At 41.2% G+C, this 6718-nt stretch overlaps 1 non-coding gene across 1 annotated transcript; it reads left to right on the plus strand.

The window, feature by feature from the left end:
* The first annotated feature begins 5170 nt into the window (after nucleotides 1–5170).
* Nucleotides 5171–5277, plus strand: LOC112090420. The gene has a single exon (XR_002901644.1). It is a non-coding gene; the product is annotated as a small nucleolar RNA R71 (small nucleolar RNA).
* Nucleotides 5278–6718: the final 1441 nt, after the last annotated feature.

Consider the following 6718-nt stretch of genomic DNA (forward strand, 5'->3'; position numbering starts at 1 on the left):
GAAAGGAAACAAAATAAAATTACACATAAATTAGGAGAAATCATATATATGATTTGGGGAAGAAATCCGATAATTTGCTCTGATTTTTAGGGAAGAAATTCAGATTCAGCACCCTGGAGGACACGTGTCAAAGCATGGTTGGAGGAAATGGATTCAATTTCCACATGTCGCGCGCGTAGAGAAAGAAGGGCGATGGCGGTTGGAGACATCTGGGGTCCACTGAGACAGCTGTCACGCACGGAGATGGGAAGCAGACTGGCACGCTGCACGCGGGACCTGTACATAATAGACTTGGGTGCGCCGGAGACTGCGCGGAGTAAGCACGCGCGCCAAGGGAGTTTTGCATACTGTTGACGCGCGCGAGGTGGAGTGGGAAACGCGGGAGAACTAGGGCCCACGCCTGGCTTAGCTCAGTGGCTCAAATGGCTGACGATGTCTCTATCTGATTAGCTTGTGTGGCTCGGCTGAGAGGCTTGGCTCAGGGTGGTTGAACATCGCTTTTATGGCTTATTCATCTCTTTTTTTTTTCTTTTTCTTTTTGGCAAGAGACAACCTGTAATAATGAAGTGAATGTTGAAAGGTGTTCTTTTGACAAACAGCTATATAGCATCAAATGTGATTAACACCAAACTACAGGATCTGTGAAATGTTGCTCTTGCTCAGTTTTTTTATGAGAGATAAGATAAGAAATGAGGCTCTATTACATAAGATCAATCCTATCTAACCCAAAATTCATCCCTCAAGCATATGCACCAAGCATACCACTAACCATGTAATGATGCTCTAACAGTGATTTTACCAGCTCAAAAAAATCAATGAAGGTTCAAAAGTCATTTTCTCTACTCCCTTAACTCGCAAAAAATCAAGCACTTAAACTCGGGAATTTTCTCAGCTGACATGCATTAACATCCATCTTACCACAAGGTTTAGCACGTTGTTGCGTGATATTTATGCTCGCAAGTGCACGTGTCGCAAACAAGTAATAAAGAGTGAATAAGAGTGTCGATCCCACGAGGATTGAGTCACCAAAAGTACGTGTTGGAAGTTGTATATTCAACAAAATAAGTAATGAATGAATATGGCACAAATTCACTAAAATGGTATAAATAAAATGGATGCAGACGAAGTGCAATCTAAATGGCTAACAGTAACAAGAACGTAATGATGGGCTGTAATTCAGTGGTGAAAATGAGCTAGGTCTGCTAACTTTCCCTCAATTACAAGTATGACTAAAATATTACGTAGAATGCTGCAGCATTTACTGGTCCTGTTAACAGAAACTCCGTTATTGCATAAAATTCTTCCGAATTAGTTATGACTAAGGTTCCTTAAACCATTTCCAGCATATTCCTATATGAATCCAGCTTCCAGAATGCAGATTTAAACTCAGGTTTCTTTAAGTTATGCAAGGTGAATAATATATTCATATCCCATCCACTAATCAACAACTAAGCAAGGTTATTGAACAAGCATCACTCATGTTAGATCCGATTAAAACTAACCCTTCCAGTAGTAATCTTAATCTTGTATCCTAAAATTGATGGCCAGTCAAGAATAGAAATGGGCATTAACACACATGAATGAACAAGAATAGTAATTTAATAGCATCTCAGAAACAAATTGTCATCCTTACAACTTTGGTTCCATTAGCAAGCCTTACAGGATTCAAAGTTCCAGAATAATCCATGGCCAAATTAGTAACTAAATACCAAAAGAGAATTAAGCTAACAAAAAGAAGAAAGAGTTTCAGCTGGATTTGGGATTCCTCTTTGTCCGGCCTTGCTTCCTTCAACCTCCTGCTTTCTTTCCTTCATGTCCTTGTATTCAGTTTTCTGGAGATAGGTACTCTCTATCTCCTTTTCTTTTTCTCAGCTCCCCTCCTATGCTTTTTTCTCTCTTCGTAACGTACTGTCTGTTCTCTCCAGAGGGAGTGCTCTATGTATTTTCGTCTCCAACCCTCAGCCCCCCCAGAACACCTTCTTTCTATTTCCTCCCTCACGTCTCTGTTTTCTTCTTTTATTTTCTTTCCTGGCGGCTGCCTTTTGTTTTCAGAAAGCATTTCCTCTCTAGGGCAACAATAGGGATGAGGTATCACTTAATGATATGTGTAGGGGACCACAATGACACCTGCTCATCCAGCTCACACGGATTCCTTTTGTCTGCTTTCTCTAAGTAGTGCGCTGACGTCATCCACATGCCACAGTTATTCCCAGAATGCTGCACGAATGCTGCAGCATTTAGTCCAAGAATTTCCTACAACGCGTACACACAGGGCTGAGTGGACTTTCTTCTTCTTTTTAATTCAAAATCATCAAATTTTACTACAAGAAGAGTACAAGTACCGAATTCAGCCATATCAAGTGTAAATTATAAAAAATCTAAGTTAAAACACAAAAGAAACTAGTAAAATCACTCTTGGTCAAGCAACTTTTGAGCTAGAAAACCATTAGATAACTCTAATTTCTTAGAGTTATCACACATGCAAAAAGAAACTCTGGAAGTCATTTCTTAGTAACCAAGACAACGAAAATTGACTTAAACCAATCATTTTGAAATCATACTCAGATAACTTCGCAAAAATTTTAATCCAAATATCAACATGACAAAAATCACTCTTAGACATGAATATGCTCACCACCCCCAACCAAAATCAGACAGTGTCCTCAGTGTAAAAAATTATGGAAATATAAAGAAAGAAGACACCTGAACGATGAGCATTCCACATATGAGCATAGCCTGAGCTTCCTGTTATGATTCTCTAAAAACACACATAAAAAAATGTAGGAAGAAGCAAAGAAAACAGAAAATGAAAATATAGTACAGGAGATGTGAGCAAACTACTCAGGACTAGTAAACGGGGTCGTCGAGAATGATCTCTTCAACCTGGTTCACCTACTCTAAGTGATTCTTCAGACGCTGGCCATTTACTTTGAAGATTCTCCCATTGGTCGGGTCCTCAACCTCGACAGCACCATTGGGAAAAATGCATTTCACTACGAACAGGCCAGTCCACCAAGACCTCAACTTACCGGGGTGGAGATGCAAAAGGGAATCATAGAGATGAACCTGTTGATTCGGCTTGAAATTCTTCCTCATGATCTGCTTGTCATGAGCCGCTTTCATTTTTACCTTGATCCTGGAATTGTGCTCTTTCATCATGTCGATCAATCGTTGTTCTTGCAATGCATCGAGTTTAGATGAGATGATGACTGGGAATGTGCCTTCATCTCCCAAGAACACATGTTTTAAGCCCTCATGTAGTTAGGCTAGCTTGGCTTTTGGGGCCTCCTCGATGGATGATTTCGGTGTTTCTCATTCTGTCGAGAGCTCCTCAAAACACGGTGGCCCAAACTTTTTTCCTCTGTCATGTGATTCTTTGAAAATGGCAGAAATGTTAGCCAGCTCACAAGGACCGGAACTCTCAGATTTAGATTTTTGGAGGAGGTTTTCAAGATCTTGATAATTGCTTTGCAGCTGAACCTCTTCCTTGACAAGTATGTCGATCATGAATGTTTGGTGACACTTGTCGTCATTTTGTGGTTGTTTTACAATGTTGAAAACATTTACCTCAAGAGTCATGTTCCCAAAAGAGATCTTCATAAGACCATTTCTACAGTTAATTAGGGCATTTGCTGTCACAAGGAATGGTCTTCCAAGGATGATCGGGATTTTTGACTCTACATCAACCACTGACTGAGTGTCCAAAACAACGAAATTCACGGGATAGTAGAACTTATCAATTTACAATAACACGTCTTCAACTATTCCACGTGGCTTCTTGATGGATCGATCGGCCAATTGTAGTACTACAGGTGTCTGCTTAATCTCTCCAAGACCAAGTTACGAGTAGACTAAATAAGGCATGAGGTTTACACTCGCTCCAAGATCCAGCAATGCTTGGCCGAATTCGCATGTCCTAATGGTGCAGGAAATAGTGAAACAATCAGGATCTTTGTACTTCAGCCATGTCTTCTGCTCAATCACCGCGTTCACTTGTTCCGTCAAAAATGCAGTTTTCTTGACATAGTATTTTCTCTTTATGGTGCACAGATCCTTGATAACCTTGGCGTAGGCCGGCACTTGCTTGATCACATGTAGTAAGGGAAGATTGATCTTCAATTGTGTCAAGTGCTCCAGGATCTCACTTTGATTTTCTGGTACTTTCCCAGCAGGTCGGAAGGCTTGGGGGAAAGGCACCTTTACCGGAATTTTTTTTGGCTCTTCTTTCTCCTGAGCCGATTCTTCATTACTCGAAGTGGTTGTACTTGTTGATGGCGTATCAAAATTCATACCACTTCGAGTAGAGATGGCGTTAACTTCCTTGATATTTTGACCTTCAGAGTTGGAAGTTTAAGCCATGTGTTGTCCTCTCAAATTGGACTGGGCTTGTGATGAAAATTTACCGCGCTCCTGAACGGTTAAAGCTTCTATCAGCTTTGTGATCTAACTTTTGATTTCCTTGTTCTCTTCCACCAACTGCGCGAGCATTGAATCAACCCTTTGATTCGTTTTATTTTACGCATCCATAAAAGCTTTTAGGGTATCATATAGAGAATTCCCTTTCGGCTGCATGTTATTCTGAGGCGCAAAATATGTCCTTGGTGGTTTAGAATGTTGCTCTGATCTCTATTGCCCTTTAGATGATTGTACATGTTGGTTCGAATCTCACCAACTAAAATTCGGGTGGTTTTTCCAACCAGGATTATAAGTCTCCGAGAAAGGTGTATATGGTTGTCTGTATACACCCAAAGCGTTGTACTGCTCCTCGTATACCCCCCTCATTTCACTTAAAGTGTGGCAATCCTGAGCTAGATGGCCATGTCAACCACAAACGAAAGATGGCTCATGTGCCTCTGTCCTCGCCACCATGTGGATTCCTTTACTATCTTTACTTTTGAGCGCCTCGATTTGCTTCGTTAAAGCTTTAACTTGGGCCATGAGGCTGTCCTCTTCCCTTAATTGATAAACTCCAACTGGTCAGGATCTACTAGTGCTCTCAGTAGCACTCAGTCCAGTCCAAGTATGAGCTTTCTCAGCTAACTCATTCAGGTACTCGATAGCTTCGTCAGGATCATTTTGGAGAAAATCCCCATTGCACATTATCTCAACAAATTAGCGCTCTCAGATTGTGAGTCCATCGTAGAAATAGCTTACGAGGCGCCAACTTTCATATCCATGGTGGGGACACAGATTTAACATATCTTTAAAACGCTCCCAAGCTTGATAGAGAGTTTCATTTTCCTTCTGAGATAAATTTGAGATTTGTCGTTTCAAATTGTTGGTCTTATGGTGTGGGAAATGCTTGTTGAAGAATGTCGTCATCATTTCTTCCCACGTACCAATAGACCTAGGCCTAAGAGAATACAGCCAGCTTTTGGCCTTATCCTTCAGAGAGAAAGGGACAAACTTCAATCAGACGGTGTTTGCGGCCTCAGCTCGGCCGTGAAAGGTGGCCACCACCTCTTCAAACTCCCGGATGTGTACATATGGGTTTTTGTTCTCTAACCAGTGAAAGGTTGGGAGAAGTGCAATCATGCCCGGCTTGAAATCCGTAGGCGGTGCATTCGGTGGAAACATGATGCAAGATGGGGTGGCCGTTTGCGTTGGGTGCAGGCAATCTTGCAACGCCTTCTGCTGAACTTTCTCATGTTGTGCCATTGTGAATAGATTTTGAAGTGTGAATTCCAACGACGAGTGTGAAGACGGAAGCGTAGAAGACAAGTCAGATTGAATTTCACTAGGAGTTTCTAAGTCTGGACGTTGAGCAAATCTCCCTAGTTCGTCTCTATACCGATGCATTCACCCAAAACGGCTTTTTTAATTTTTAATTTTTTAATTTTTTTGTTTTTTTATTTTTAATCAAAACAAAAGAAAATAATTATATAGTGACGTAAATTGTAACAACCGAGAGTGCTCACAGGAAAATGTTTGGTGACACTTGTCGTCATTTTGTGGTTGTTTTACAATGTTGAAAACATTTACCTCAAGAGTCATGTTCCCAAAAGAGATCTTCATAAGACCATTTCTACAGTTAATTAGGGCATTTGCTGTCACAAGGAATGGTCTTCCAAGGATGATCGGGATTTTTGACTCTACATCAACCACTGACTGAGTGTCCAAAACAACGAAATTCACGGGATAGTAGAACTTATCAATTTACAATAACACGTCTTCAACTATTCCACGTGGCTTCTTGATGGATCGATCGGCCAATTGTAGTACTACAGGTGTCTGCTTAATCTCTCCAAGACCAAGTTACGAGTAGACTAAATAAGGCATGAGGTTTACACTCGCTCCAAGATCCAGCAATGCTTGGCCGAATTCGCATGTCCTAATGGTGCAGGAAATAGTGAAACAATCAGGATCTTTGTACTTCAGCCATGTCTTCTGCTCAATCACCGCGTTCACTTGTTCCGTCAAAAATGCAGTTTTCTTGACATAGTATTTTCTCTTTATGGTGCACAGATCCTTGATAACCTTGGCGTAGGCCGGCACTTGCTTGATCACATGTAGTAAGGGAAGATTGATCTTCAATTGTGTCAAGTGCTCCAGGATCTCACTTTGATTTTCTGGTACTTTCCCAGCAGGTCGGAAGGCTTGGGGGAAAGGCACCTTTACCGGAATTTTTTTTGGCTCTTCTTTCTCCTGAGCCGATTCTTCATTACTCGAAGTGGTTGTACTTGTTGATGGCGTATCAAAATTCATACCACTTCGAGTA

This window comes from Morus notabilis, unplaced genomic scaffold, assembly GCF_000414095.1.
Source record: "Morus notabilis unplaced genomic scaffold, ASM41409v2 Scaffold658, whole genome shotgun sequence".
NCBI lineage: Eukaryota > Viridiplantae > Streptophyta > Magnoliopsida > Rosales > Moraceae > Morus > Morus notabilis.